This window comes from Passer domesticus, chromosome Z (assembly GCF_036417665.1).
Source record: "Passer domesticus isolate bPasDom1 chromosome Z, bPasDom1.hap1, whole genome shotgun sequence".
Classification (NCBI taxonomy): domain Eukaryota; kingdom Metazoa; phylum Chordata; class Aves; order Passeriformes; family Passeridae; genus Passer; species Passer domesticus.
The window spans coordinates 68,448,318-68,464,108 of record NC_087512.1 but is presented as its reverse complement, the minus strand read 5'-3'; the positions used below and the strand labels follow the sequence as shown (position 1 = coordinate 68,464,108).

At 37.8% G+C, this 15,791-nt stretch overlaps 1 long non-coding RNA gene across 7 annotated transcripts in view; it reads left to right on the top strand.

Moving 5' to 3' along the window:
- LOC135291140 (uncharacterized) overlaps positions 1-15,791 on the top strand; it is a 32,477-nt gene that overhangs the window by 15,548 nt on the left and 1,138 nt on the right. For 6 of the 7 annotated variants that reach the window (XR_010354014.1, XR_010354010.1, XR_010354011.1 and 3 more), the window contains 2 exons: positions 3,001-3,075; positions 12,082-12,515. This is a non-coding gene — a long non-coding RNA (uncharacterized LOC135291140). Of the gene's footprint in view, positions 1-3,000; positions 3,076-12,081; positions 12,516-14,271; positions 14,413-15,791 lie in introns of those variants that run through there. The other variant, XR_010354009.1, reaches the window with a different exon arrangement.

The following is a 15,791-nucleotide window of genomic DNA, read 5'->3' as shown; positions in this document are numbered from 1 at the left end:
GGTGAGCTGGAAACGAATTAACTTCCTTCTATTGCAGTTCTTGGCAGCTCTTTGCAGTCTTGATAATGTCCTAACTGGCACCAATCATGATGTGTTGCCTCACTGCTGGATATGAATGACCATTGTGTGCCGTGGCTGATGTAAATTAAAATTATGATGGAGTAGAGAGTAAACAACTGCCACTTAAGTATACTTTATATTATATATTCAGTATTATATACAATGAAGTAGCATTTCACTTTCACCAGGGATATTCTTGCTGCTGCTGGTACAGAAAAATTCAATAGTTAGATCTCTGCTCTAACAATGTAAATTCATTACTGTAAAAACAAGCACTCTTGAGAAAAACGCCAGGCCTCCAGGTATCAAACTTCAGATCCTTCTGATCTCTGTGTCAAAACTTTCACTAACATCAAGGACTCCCAGGTGCCCTTGTTGGAACCTACTGAATGTACTACAAATCTCTCTTTGGAGGAATTATTCCCCGTGCTTCTTCTCCAGTGAGTGGTCATCATGTTCAGTTTATTTCTTGTTTCCAACCTTTCACATCTGGCAGCTGAATTTCAAACCCCTTATATGTCCTTTTCCTCTGTCTTAGTCAGCTAATAATTTTACAGATCTCCTTTCGACAAAAAATTCTGCTTCTATTGAAAGCATGATTTCCTCTTTTTATTTTGCTCAGCCTTGACAAAGCTTTCCCATAGGGTCAGAAGGTTATTTTATGTAGTGTGTTGGCTGAATTCTTGTGTCAGTTTTGGCACAAAAGTTGAAAAATTGCATTTAATGTTGAGGTGTAGGTGAGGTGCAGTTGGAAGGGAAGCAATCTGAAATAGTGCAAAATACAATGTAAGAGAAAGTAACAAACGTAACTGAGGTACTTGGCAGATTTAGGTTTTGGCATGTATAGGGGACACCACTGTCACAGCTAAAAAGCCTCAGCTCTGATAAAATACTTCTATTATTTTATACTGCCATCTTTGAAAGAAACCTAGATAAAAATATATATTGTCACACTAATGGACATTGCTTGAAGCAATTATTAGTGTAGCTGACAAGAGCTTTTCAGAATGCAGTATCAGCAGCAATTTTCTGATTTCTCTCTGCCTCTCCATATGGAGTATTTTTAGTATCAGTTTTATACTCTCATCAGATCAACAGGCTATTGGTTTCAGTAAGTCCTCTGCAGCAGTTTCCATAACTCCAGCACCCTGTCCCTAGTATTTGTCATGATAAGTGAGGTTACTTCGTAAAAGTTTCTTTAGCAGAAAAGGAGGAAGGAAAAACCTCCCCCTCTGTCCTTAAGCTTGAAAAGTTTTTTTTGAGAGAATGTCATATTACTGCTAAGTAATAACTCTGAATTGTTAAAGGTAATTTTAAAATTTTATAGTCTCCTTAATAGTCATGAATCTTAATACAACTAGGAAGCTTTTTTCTCTCCATAAAACTGTGTTCTTCAAACACCTGGTGTCAAAAATGAAGTAATGTTTTTATATATACACTTCTTTGTTATTGTGGGTATTGAGGTATTTTCTCTGGATAGAGAAAGCCTCTGTGGCAACTCTAAGCAGTATGAGCCTCTCATAACAGAATCTGTGGGCATCTTGAAACCAAAGTCTCTTGGTGTTTTTCTGGATTTGTACTGAGAGATAAGATAAAATTTCCACTGATTTTTTTTGCATCTTCTCAGTTTATTTCCAGGTGCAAATTATGAATACAGTCCCAGTCTGTGACCTGGCTTCAATTAAATGGATGGGGTCATTAGCAGAAGTTAGTGTTGGATTTACTAAAGTCTGAAGAGACATCTTTTCTCCCTTCTCAGCCATTTATCATTTTGTTTCTGTTTGCAATGACTGTGCATGTTTGCCAGTAAGAAAGTTTCTGTTAAAGTGCCTGGTGTCTAAATATGAAGTCTGAAAGGCATTTCTACAAATAAGTTTTTACTTCTCATCACATTCATATAGTGCTAACAAGTTTTTAATTTTCTTTTTAAGAATATTTCCCTTCTTGAAAAAAAAGAAAAGAGAGATGTCTTTGAGGCATTTAAAATAAAAGAAACTTGTACTTCAGGATTAATCCAAGTATAAATAATTTTCATGACCAGAGTTTACAGAACAAAGATTACAGAATGTACAAGATGATCTCAAATGTATTTGGTTCAGGAGCCTCTGTCCTGCTGTGTCACACCTTTTCCCAGTGATGATAAGTTTGCAGCCTTCTGGTTTTTGTTACTTAAGGATGGTCCACCTGCCTCACTTGTCCTACCTGACATGACCTGGAACTATTTCCTATGGAGCACTAGCCAAGTTGAATACCTGACATTGCTAAAGAAAGACCTAAAGGATTGGTGGAAAGTAATCAGAGAGGGTTTTACATGAAGTAAAAAGGAATCAACTGCAGGGAAGTAAAGTATGTGGAAAGCTGTCCACTCGAGGATAATGTGAGGTTTCTGATGTCATCAGTTTGTTCTGTGACTTTGGACAGGACAGTGTTGACCCTGGCCATACCCCAGGGAAATGATACTCCCATCTCCAGAGTAGAATACTATTAATTCTGCAAAAGGAGTGAAAAAGCATGGTCCTCTCATTAGTCTCTACATTTCAAATAAGGAAATAGTGTAGGCTTTCCCTTTTGTGAAACATTTTTCAGCCCATTGAATAGTGGTAAATTGTGAATTTCAAACTGCTACATCTATCTTTGTAAGCCCTCACTATCAGCAGATAAACACATTTCTGGATGCTTGCACAGCAGTGTTGCTTGTCACATTAAATAGAAGAATCTTTATATAAAAATTAGTACCTTTTTATATTAATATTAATAACCATGTAATCTTCTGTATGTATATGCTAAAATACCATTATTTTGGTTGCTAATCTTCCATAAAAACTAAAGATGCTTTTAATAGAAGCATCTATTGTTGTATTGACAGGTATTGAAAAGAGCTATGTGAGAAACAGTGGGGACCTATAATTTTGTTTAGACTGTCTTGTCCTTCCTTTCCAGGCCTCAAAGGAGTCTTTGACAAGAAGAAACTGTGCTGATTCTCACCTACTGAGGCAGTGATAACAAAGGATCCAGGTGACAACAAATCTTTTTCCTTCATTATAGTCACAGAGCATCTCTCATAACCCACAGTGCATCTCTTTCAGGCAAGCTTGGGAGAAAATAAGAGTTAAAGAGGCTTACTGGAACATATAGTCCAATTTACTGCATTTACAGACAGTTATTTCTGTAATCCCTTTAAAAATATGATCAACTCCACATTTGAACTGGCTAGAAATTGTGATAAGAGCAACTTCTGGGATGCTTTCAGTTTCTGACTCCTTTTTGAGTTACATATCTTTTTCATATTTACAATCTAAATATATTCACAGTCAATTTGTTCTCTGCTCTTCCTCCCTCTCCCCTTGCTTTGTGGTTTAGGCAAAAACAGTGCTCTTGAGTTGTTCACTGATAATTTTCTGTAATCTTTCCATCTTTCACTCTTGCTAACTGTGTAGCTGCAAGGAGAACTATTCCTTCTGTAAGTAAGCTCTGTTAATGAATTGGGTTTTAAAAGTTCTGAGTACTTCCCAGAGGAATGGAAAAACTGCTCAGGTCAAGGGAAACATCCCCAGTGCTGTACTTACGCTATCAGAGCTGCAGTTGTTTGTGGTCGTGTTACACCTCAGCTCAATCTGTGCTCCTAAGCAGTGTGACTTAGAAGCTAACAAGGTTGTTGCCATGGTACTGCTGTTGGCACGCTGACATTTTTTGGAGGAGGTGGTGAAGTTGTCTCAAAGCAACGCTAGTCTCATCCTCTGCCTGTATGTCTACTGGTGGCTGGAAGGCACTAGGTCATTTTGTGGGAAGCATTTAACTTTCCAGCGTCATCCAGAAAGAATATAGCTGTTCTAGTCGGAGCCTGCTTCTTGGCATGAACCAATATATGTGAAGGTAATTGGCAAATTCTTTTTGGAAACACACTCCCCATCTGGCCTACAATGCTAATATATCTGTTCTCATTCCTCCTTCACTGTGGAAGATTGACAGGGACATTCCTAAGACCAGAACTCCTGTACTGCAGGTTTAAGGTGATGGCACTGTATTTCTGCAACTGAAACACCCAGGTGTGCAAGATTTAAATATAATAAGTCTAGGGACATATTAGTATTTCTTTCAGTATAAAATGGAAACTGTGTGCCTGCTGGTTTCTCCCTCAGCATTGAGTTTGTGTTTGATATTGTTTAAAGGGACTATTGATAAAATTAGTTCTCTGCAGATTTTTCCTTATCCATTTTGATTTTTGTGAGTTTTTTGATTGGTTTTTTTTTGGGGGGGGGGGGGGGGGCATTCCCCTTGGGCTGTGTTGTGACCTACTGAGTTTATAATTAGAGGCAAACCAAAATAGCACCACCAGAGAGTGCAGCAATGATCTCATTAAAAAGTCAACATTGCTAATAGAGAATAACTGATGTTGAAAATGCCTTTAGGTAGAAATTCTTAACAAGCTGACTTCACTATAATGATCACTTACATACCTATTAAGGTTGCATTTCTTTTTGAGAATTCATCTGTTTATTGTAGAAATGCTGAATGAATATGCCATTTATTTTCTAATGTGTCATTTAGAAGTGGGCTAAGATGCCATTATCTGATATGGAAGCAGCAAAATAAAGGGCTTATAAGTTCTGAACTCTTTTTGATACCATAATTAGTACTGCTGCAGTTTAACCATCAACTATGATGCCATAATTAGCTACTGAAACAGAAAAGTGAAGGGCTTGTAAGCCATGAACTTTTCTTCATACCACAACCACTATTGCTGCAGATTAACTGTCTAATACCTACTTTAGGTTGGTTATTTGGCATCCTGTTTTAAATAAATAAAAAAGTCACTTAAAATAGGGGAAAATAACCACCTGGGAAGTGAGAAGGTTTAATGTAGACTTATTGCATTTAAAATATTTACAAAAAATGAGAAAAGAGTTTTTCTTGGCTTCATGTTGGGCTGCAGATTTCAAGGCACCTGAAAGCCTTTCAGTGAAGATAACAAGCTGTAATATCCAGCCTCCTTAGGCAGCTGGTTCAGAACATTGTTCTTAGCTATAAGCCTGTAGTGAGCAGAATGGTTGATGAAATAACTTTAAAACCAACTCAGAGTTTCAGATTAGGTGTACTAAAAGTGAAGAAATTCCTCTGAGCTGTTTGTAGTTTCTATGAAAGATGGGCATAAGTCTTTATGGGACTGACTGTGGCTGCCAAACCCAGAAATATATGCTCACTTTGAGCGTATAAGCAGTGTATATATTCATAGAGACTCAACTACACAGTATTTATCATGTGCCAAGCTGGGTATCTGAATTGAGCACTTTAATGGATTGCGCAATTTAATGGATCAGGGAAGAAATATGGCACATGGCCAAGAACCAGGAAAAGGCAGTGAACTAGGGGCTGGAATGAAAGATCAGTTAAAGGACAGGATTCCAGGGAAGAAATAACATCTGAGACAGCCTTGGAATTAAAGGTCTTTGGAGGAGACACAAGAAGACTGGAAGCACCAGGGGAGAGAAGGTATGGACTACAGAGCAAAAGAATGTGAAATGAGATACACAAACTCAGCTCTTACCTCTTTGATTCCTCATGCAGAGTGGCCTCTGTAGGAAAATATCCTATTGTATGATTTAAGCCTATCAAGAAGTTATCACAGGACAGTTTGGCTTTGAAGGGTCAAATCATAAAAGGTCATCTCATCCAAACATTCTGTCATGGCAGGAACACCTATCACTAGACTAGGTTGCTCCACGGCCTGTCCAGCCTGGCCTTGAACACTTCCAGGGATAGAACATCCACACATTGCTCTCTGTGCAACCTGTTTCAGTGTCTAAGCATTTTCATTATAAAAAATATATCCGTGTATCCCATCTCAATCTACCCTCTTTCAGCTTTCATCATTGCTCATTGTCTTGTCTCTACAGGCGTCAGTAAAAGGTTTATTTTCACCTTTCATTTAAGTCCTCTTTAATACACTGAAAGGCGGAAACAGAAGGTCTCCCCAGAGTCTTGTCTTATCTAGGATGAATAACTCCAACACTCTCAGCCTCACAAGGGAGTTTCACCCTCTAATCATTTTAATGGACCTCCTCTGGACCTGACCACAAAGGTCTACATTTTTGTCTCTCCTAAATGGATGTCATCTAGGTATCAAGTGTGAGGCAAGATTTGCCTTGTGGGAAAGAGGTCATCAAAACCTTTAGTTACAGTAATATTGTGCCTGAATGAGTGGAACACAGCTAGGTGAACTTACAGAAAATAAAACCAAATTTCTGTAACAGAAGGTCTGTGAAAATATCTGTCATATCACAGTAGAAGAAAGCAAGGGAAAAAATCAGGTAAAATTTGTTTATCCAAAATGGGATTATTTATTCTTTGTGCTGCAGAATAACCTCTATAATTCATTAAACAGGAATAATAGAAATTCTAGGCTTTTCTTTCTAATTAAGAAAGCGTTTGTGGTATAGTGCATAAATGACTCAAATATATGGGAAGACAGTTTTAATATGAAAAGAGAGATTTAGGTGATTGAAGAAGTGACATAGTGACATGCAGATAGGGAAAATACTTCCTTTCTTTAATGAATGTACACTAAATTCTCCATCTTGAAACTTTCATGGACTCAGAAGTTAAGTGTGGATGCAAACCAATCATCACTCTTTTGAAAAAATATATATTCAAAGTTTAATCAGAAATTGTCTTATAAATGTTTATTTAATATATAGCACTTTGCTATAGTCATATAGTCATTTGAAGTTATTTAAGTGTCAGGTACATGTAGTACCTATTAAAAAATCTCAATTTTGGCAGGATTTGTGTGTGTGTGTGTGTTAATTTTTTTTGCTTTTTTCTTCATTTTTTGCTTACTGTGGGTGGTATGTGGAAGACTGGGGAGTTTCTGCACTACTTCCATCTTGTTTTCTGTAGCCACTGACTAGCAGTAGTACCTTCCTCTAAGCAGGAGACAGAGGACTCTTACGTGTTAAGCACTTGGTTATGTGTTCCTTTGATCAAAGGAATCTTGAGGTAAAGGCATGATGTGTACCAGAATTCCCTCGCTTTACGATGGAAATGAATCTGTTTAATCTGCTTCTGACAGATTCAAACTAGAGAGTTCAGCACTTGAAATACATAATACCATAGTTTGATTAAGAAGGTAAGGATTTTTAGGAGGGTACTGCTGTAAATGCTCACCATGCCCCTTATATCTGTTGTGCTTCTGGACCACATCAGATTTCATTGAGAAATTTCCAAGTTGTAGATTTTTGCAATAATATGATTTTAGAGTGGTTGTTTTAGTAGATCAATAGAAATTGCTAAAGAGGTTATTTCTGTGCAATTTTCTGTCACTAAGGATCCCATGTCTGTTGTGGACCAAATCAGCTCTACTGTCACAGGAAACAGTAGTTCCCTCTCTGTATGCTTTGTTTTCCTTCTCAGCCCCATATCACCCTAACTAGTCCCCTTCCCATACCATAGGATCTCCCTGTAAGGCAGGGATCCAGCTCTGAGAGAGCTTCACTTCACGGTGTCTGGTCCAGGACCATGGTCTGGGAGCCTGCTGGGCAGCTGATTCTGCTGCAACCTCCTGTCTCACTTTACCACTGTTACAGCCTGCCCAAATCGATATTTCTCTGTCTGCTATTACTGCCACCAGACCTGACAAGCGAACTAGCTGGAGTCTGTTTATCATATGTAGGCTGTTCCCTCCCTCTTTCCAAAGGTGTTAAATATGAAAAGAGTGCCCGTTTCAGTGCCTCTGAAAGCCCAGGCACGCTCTCTCAGTATTGCAAACCTCCAGCTTGCTGTCCACTCTGAAGGCACACAAAGATTGCAATCCCAGAAGCTTGGTTGGAGGACAACTCAGTTAAAGCTTGCTCCTTAGGTTATTGAAAGGTTCCTGTCTTTCTGCTTATATATATTTCTGAGATTAAACTCCTCTGAAGCAGACTGCAAGAGTTGATGTGGATGAGAGAAAGGGACATCACCTGCGTCTTGACTTCACCATGAACGAGTTGGGGCTCTGCATCAACGTTATTGTGAGGCCCAGATGGGTTTTTTGACAAGTAGCTGGCTGCACAGAAGGCTTGTCCTGCACAGCAGAACACCTGAGCATCCTGGCTGGGACAGTGGAATGGTCCTGGGTGGTCCTCAGGTTGCTCCCATCAACCCTCCAGCCTGCACCAAGTTGTGATGTTACTGCTTAGACTCATCCAGATCTGATTTTGTTGTAGCACAGTTGAAGAATTGCACTGGGGTAGTTGGAAGAACGTGTAAAAATTGTCTAGGCAATCACAAAAAAAGGCACATAATCCCAAAGAGAAGTAACACAGTGTGATTAACCAATGAATATAAATAAAATGACAAACATCTAAAATTTTCAATAACCTGGAAATCAATACTGACTTCTTGTTATTAGGATTTAATCTCTTGCTATCATTGTAAGACACTTTAATAACAAAAACAGGTCATACTGGTAAGATTGGATACGAACAGTGGTGTTATTGCAAAGACTGACATTCATCTGACAAGAAAACATTTTCTTGCAAGCCATTTCTTCCTTTATTTCCCACTTAAACCACTTGAATTTATATCTGAAACCCTACAGTGCTAGCATAATCTGAAATCTCCAAAAATTTAGAGAAACTTTAGAAGGCTTGTCTTACTGTTTAGAATGTGTACAAATCAAAGTCCAGAGAAAAATGTTAGGTATTTTTTTACTCTTTATTGCAGAAGCCACGCCTCTCTATCACCTACATATTCTTTCAAAGTAATTAATTTTTTCATACTGAATAAATTGTCAATTTTTGCATGCACTGAAATACTTGAAAAGTGAAGAGAAGACAAAAATCTGATGGGCATGCTATAGAAATAAGAACCTATTTTAGAGGTTTGTGTGCATCAGCATTTCAAAAACCATCTCTATGATGCACAATTACACACTACAAATCAACAGTTATCACTGATAATCTTTTATTAGGCAATTTACATTTCAAAGAGTTGGTGTTAATTTTTCATCCTACTCTTATCCCACCCTTATATCCTTCACAGAAAAAAATTAAAGGACATTTATTTTGAAACAAAAGATAAAGTGACCCAGTTCCACTTTGAATAAGGCACTTCCATATACAAGTAGTCAGATGGATAAAAATTTACTCTACAAATTAATAAAAAATATCTCTTATCTTTTTAAAAAGTAACTCTATTTTCATACTGTTTAGAGTCCTGGAAGCAACTGAATCTTTTGATCCAGTATGTTACATAATGTGTCAAAGAACATTCAATCTCCACAAGTATTTCTGGTTGTGGGGCAGATTTTGATCTCATTTATTTTTACACTAGTGCATTCTGCTCTTGGTGGTTTTCTCTGGCTTAAATTCTGTACCACATACCAGAAGTAAACTCTAAAGCCTTCACAAAATCTGATTATATACTAGAATGATGCCTTTTCTTCACAAAGAAGGCAATGTTTAAAAAAGAATTTATGTGCTTAGCTTTCTTTAGAAGTCTGCAGGCCCAAAATTAGATATTCTGCTCAGTTGCATCTTCGTCTGTGTGTTCCAAAGCCTTTATCATTCTTCAGCAGCTGAACTTTTCTGCAGACAGCATTCAGCAGCATGTATCCCTCCTTTGCTTAAACACCTTTGGATGCTTCTTACATCAATTTCTTCAAAAGCAATCATAAAGGAAGCTAGTAGCTTCTCCCACCGAGCAGCTCAGTGTGAATAGTCTATTGTTTACCCAAAGTGATTTGATCCCACACCTCCTACCATGCTGCTTTGCCTCCTAAATTACGATGCACTCTCTGGTAGGACTGTTCTGGTTCACTCCTATTAAGCTGTTCCCCTCAATCTCCAGCCTACAGCAGATGCCCGTCTGTCTTAGAGTACCTTGGAGTAACTGTTGTGACAGCAGTTTTGTGTATGCGAGTGCACGGGCACAGACTCACTGGGCTTGGACAAGTGTCTGAGATCCTTCCAAAGGATGTGGTCAAATTTTAACTAATTGCTGGTATTCCTGCTTGTACTCTAGTTGATATTCCTTCTGTTTAGATCATGGTTAATTCAGCCTTCCTTGCCTGAAGTATCACTAGTAATTTCTTCTGTTATAGTCCTTGCTAGTTTTCACTTAGAAGAGTTACTTAGCAGTAAAAAGGCCCTTTGTCACTCTTCTTGTTGCTGTCAGGCATGTCTTTGACAAACTGAGGATGAGGCTTTGTTATGCTAGCTCTGCACATTAAAGAGTCAAAAAGAAATGCCCCAGAAGGTGTGGAAAGAGCTCACAAGCAGAGTGCTGGCTGCTGACAGCTTGGGTAGCTTTTGCTGTGGTTTCTCTTGGTTGAATTTGCCATCTGGCCTGTCCCTTCATTTTTCATCCTCTGAAGCACTATGAGTGCTTTTGCACTTGTGTCAGGTGGCACCACCTAATCTTGGCTTTGACTGGGTGGGAGACCTGTGGTGACCTTCTCTGGTTCCAGCTGTGACTCTTTACTTTGTTCCTCATGAGACAGCTGTCGCTGCTTTAGCAACTTCTATCATTTCTCACCCACCAGACTGCTGTGCTGCTACTGCAAAACATGATGGACATTTCTCCTTGAACTTGTTCCTCATAAAGGGGCAATGTAGCAACACACTGCCAGGTCAGATGTGAGGATGTGAAAATCCGCAGGCTGCAGGGCCAGGGAATTGAAGTATTTTATAGTCCATTCGTGGAGTAGTAATGCCACAGCAAGGACCTTGGCAGACACAGGACAATTCTATCTGCAGATTCAGCTAATTTCATTTAGTGATTTCAAAAAAATTTTACATTTTAAATAGCAACACATAGAAGTGTTCATTTTCTTTATTTAGAATGTAAAAATGGAACAGCTGATCCCTATGACAGCAATTATCATGATGGTATGATGTTGTTGATACACAGACCATGCAGCAGAAAATGAGGACCTGCAGATAAAGGTGTCCAGTGGGAGAGTATAGTGCAAATGCTGATCAAACCTTTTTATTTGGGGAGGTTCATTTGTTTATTTGCTTTGTTTATGAGTAAATGACTTGCATTAAGACTAATCAAAGGGAAGCAGTTGTTCTGTGTCTGTGTAACAATTCTTAAATCATATTGGAAAGTAACAGGAAAAGAGAGATGAATGATAAAACAGGGACAGTTTAAAAAGTCATTTGGTTTCTCAGGAATAATTTGCTTAGGAAAAAATATTTAAACCAAAATCAGAAGTAATGTACTTGTTTCTACAGTTTGGAAGTTGAAGTGTGGTGTTACTATTTAGTACTCTCCCTTTATTTTCTGTGAGTGGACCAATTCAAGTCACAACAGTGTCTGTAGTCAAAGGTTTGATTTGCACCAGGATAGGTAGATGAGATGAGTTGCTCTGTTCATTTGAATCTATTTCAGAGCATGTCACAGCATTTTCACTAGAACAACAGAGAGGTTAGAGAACAATGAGGCCAGAGGACTTCTGATATCTACTGGCATAGAGAGAATCAGATGAAGCACATGTATGTGTCCCCTCAGTACCACTCCTTGTACCATTGAGGGGATGGTCAACAGTTTTCATTGCTTTGCCCACGTCCTTTCACTTTCTTTTTCCCTGGAAAGGCTATGTGGACCACCTTTCAGTCTATTCCTGCTGCTCCTTAGGCATCTTCTCCTGAAATCCATGAAGTGAAATGAAGTCTGTCTACTGGGTATCTTAATTGGGAAAAATTACAGTGTTTAAAAAACTTGAAACTACACCTGAAGCGACTGAAAACAGTGCATGGCACCAAAAGATTTTGTGTCTAACTAAAGTTTAGTGTCTAACTTCTGCCTGCACTAGGGGTGCAGCCACCCAGTGTTTGGCACCACCCACACGTAACACAGAAATTTTCCCTGTCCTGGAAAATTGCTATAGAATAACCTCAGGAAATGAGCAGATTCAATAAGCAGGAGAAAGGATATAAATCAATAGTGAAATAAAATTGGCTGGTAAAATAAGCAATGGTCAAAGCACATCATCTGCCTTTTTTTTTTTTTAATATATTTATTTTTCTTTTTTTTCAGAGCCTACAAATCGGTAAACAATGGCTGGAGTGAGTTTAAAAGCATTTGAGAAAAAAAAATTATGTTGCTGTGGTTCCTGAGCATATGTGAAAGAATGGATTCCAATTGAATATGCATTTTTTTCCAGTAATTCACAGGGTATTAGAATTCAAGACTATCTTATTCAAAAGTATTTCTATTTCTGAATCAAATTTCTGACAGCCAAAGCAGCAGCTATATTTACAATTCAGAGGCACAGCTCTGCTGTCAAAGCTCCAGGAAAAGCATCTGTATTGGAAAACTTTCTATGAGGCAATGGCAATTTTTTTCTTTTCTGAAGGCACATAACTCAAAACTGCTGTGACTTGAGACTTTGCTGTTTTTTCTCAAAACACCTGGAAAATTTGCTATCTTCAAAAAGGTGGTCATATATTAAATCAAAATGTTTGCTGAGAGTCACATCTTTTGAAATTTATCCCCACAGGAGTAATGTGCCTCTGCTTCTTCTGGCAGCTTCACTGAAAGTAGACTTTGGACTGCATAAAGAATCAGTACTGCCCTTTGTTAAAGAAATAATATCTTTTTTTCCTATGGCAAGAGATTAGATAATATAAGAGGTACTATGAAGCACATCCCAATATACTAATGGCCCAGGACTTGAACGCAAAATACAACTCCCTAGTTCCATGTCAGATACTTCAGTGAAATTGTCACTCTTTATTGACACCTAACACGTTATCAAGAGGATACCAAAATCTACTGCATACAGTCGCTGTTTTATGTAATCTATTCTCTCTGAACTGTGTGCCTAGTGACAGATACAATTCCTCCTCCCAAACACCACCTTGCCTTGAAGTTGGACATCATGTATATAAGAAAATTGTAGTCTTGCCAAGTTGTTTGTCATTAAGGACAAAACAACAGTATTGGTCTTATATTTTAAAGTAGCACTGGTTTTGATTATTAGTAAACTTGTTTTTTTCATCTATTGCACTAAGTTACAAACAATAGAAACTAGAACGCAAAGTAAGAATGATTTCCTGCTGTTTCCCTTCTGATACTACAGGTACCTCTGAGATTAAGTGATTGTGCTCTTCATCTCCACCACTTGTCTCATACACTCTTCTAGATGTATTTCATCAGTTATGTGGGAAAAATCTCACCTAATTGTCTAATTTTCTAGGTTTTTCTAAATGTAAGATTGTAATAGCCAAAATACTTGAAAGCTACTATATATCCCATGGTCAGCATTGTAACACAGGGAAGCAGAAATGCTAAAGAGTTAGGGATTTCAGCCCTGAAGGCCAAGGTGTGTTATTTAAGTTTTGTCAAGCTTCAGGCCAGATTATAATACATATTGCAGCTGATAACCATCAAGGGACCAGTTCACGATCTGCCCCATCTGCTTTAGTAGTGTATGAACAAAACTTGGACATTCAGTAATCTCTTGTGGGTTTTTTTTTTGTTTGGTAGGTTTTACTGTTGAAGTGGGTCTCAAGGGATCATCTACTTATCATTTTCCAAGTAGCTATTGGGTGTAGTCTGTGGATGACATGAAGAACCCTGTATTTTATTGTTTCTGATGTGGTCAAATGAGACACAAAAGCCTTACTTTTCTGTTATCACTGATCATCATTCATCATAGAGCTTGCAGTTAAAACAAATACATATTTTCTTACACTTCTATACCTCACAAGGGCCACAGTCCCATGCTTTACTATCATGTTTTATTGCAGTATAACTCAGATGGTGATTTGAGACTTTCAGGAGAGTAGAATAAAGGTCATTTATGTGGAGGGTTTTGCAAATATTATAAAAATTTTGAGGCCATAAAAGGTGAAAAAAAATTCCAGTTATTTTTTTCTTCTTTGATTCCTAAAATCTAGGACATTTGTGAAGTGTAAACATGGTAGTTTTTCTTGGTTGTCTTGCAGGGAATCTGAAACACTAATTAATACATATATATATATATATATATATATATATATATATATATATATATATATATATTATATATTACATTATATTATAATACTATGTTAAATATATATATATATTCAAAATATATTTATTTTTGCTAATTGTATGAAAGAGGAGAATATGTTTGTGAAGGGGAATGGCTTCTTTGCAATCTCTTTTTTAATGAATTGGAAAAGTCAAGGAAATAAAATATGTTTGAGTCCTGGTTTTCTTTTTTCCTCCTGAAAATAGGTGGGACAATTTGCCCTTGGAGCTCTTTGGAGGAAAAAAAAAATATTTGTACATAGAAGTGCACTTGGACTCGGAAGAAATCAAAGCCTTTTCATCACACTCCCCTGCTTCCACCACAGTTGTCTAGCATAACTCAACAGGGTGGGTAATGTGAGAGAAAGAAACTTACAATAACTAAACACAGCCCCAATTCAAGTGCAGGCTCTACCAACTACCAATGAGTTCTGGACAGTTTCCAACATTGCAGACAAATGCAAGAACTTCTTCAGATGAATGCATATGTGATATAAAATTAATCCTGGATCTACAGGAGTTTTCACTGTTGTCTGATGCAATCTGTGAGGGATTTTAATTTATCTTACTTTGGAAAGGAAACTGAGAGTTCTTGGTCAGTAAAAATAGAGAAACTTTGTTCTTTCTGTAGGAAATAATTGCCATTGTAAATTTTCCACATGTTGGCTTGTAAGGCACCAGCCTAAGCACTACAGTTTCTGCAAGCTTGCAGGGGCTGTCACAATTTGCCAGTTTAATTGCTCTGCTACTGTTTAAGGCTGCTGGACGTAAAGGACATCCAACTATTTTCAGAAAATACTGAAACGTGATTTAATGGGTCAATATAGAAAAAAAGAAAATGAAAGTAATATGAGGATTTATTTAACTGTGGTTTTTTCTCCACTCTGTCAAATAATAACTCCCCGTGCTCTCTTAGAATGTGTTTCAGCTCCCACTGTGTTGTTGTAAGGGATTCACTTGCAAATTTCATCTCTTTTCCTCTCATTTGTTTGACTACTTAAACTTGTTGACTTCTAAAAGATAAACAAAAATCCAGACATTTGTCTTGCAATTGTCTTGGGAAAAGGGTTATTTCTACAGGGTGCCTTCTGGTATCTTTGTGCTCATCTTTGGTTGCTGACGTATTGTCTGGCAAACTGTGGCAGGCTTTGGGCTGCACCATAGCTTTGCCATCCTGGAAATAAAACTCTAGGTAACAAAAAACACCCTGTACAAAATGAATAGACAGGAAACCTACCATGCCTTTGTGCATAGACTAGACTAATATATTATTTGTTGCCAGGTGTCACATGGTCCTGCTTACAGGAAAAAATCAAAGAAAACTCAGCAGACTTTTGCTAGCTGGTGAATAAACCTATTGCCATTATTTTTAGTTGTCTAGTGATTACTAGACATTTTTTCATGACCTTTATGCAATGAAAGACTAGCATTTCTCTATTTCCAATGATGCAGTTAAACAAACTAGGCATTCAGTGGCCACCACTTACGTTAAATTAGTCATGGTTTAAGTTGTGATGTGACAATGTGACAGGAGTCAAGTTCCTCCACTTTCAGCTGGACAATTAGGTGTAAGATATGCCCAAAAGTCTTCTAGCATGTGGTCACAGCTCTAGAAGGACATTGGGAAACACCTTATTTGAAGGGTCCATGCACAATCAGACACTAATCCTGTGGCATGTATACATAGTAATACAGCTCCGTTTTCCCCATTTCTTGTCCTGTCCTGT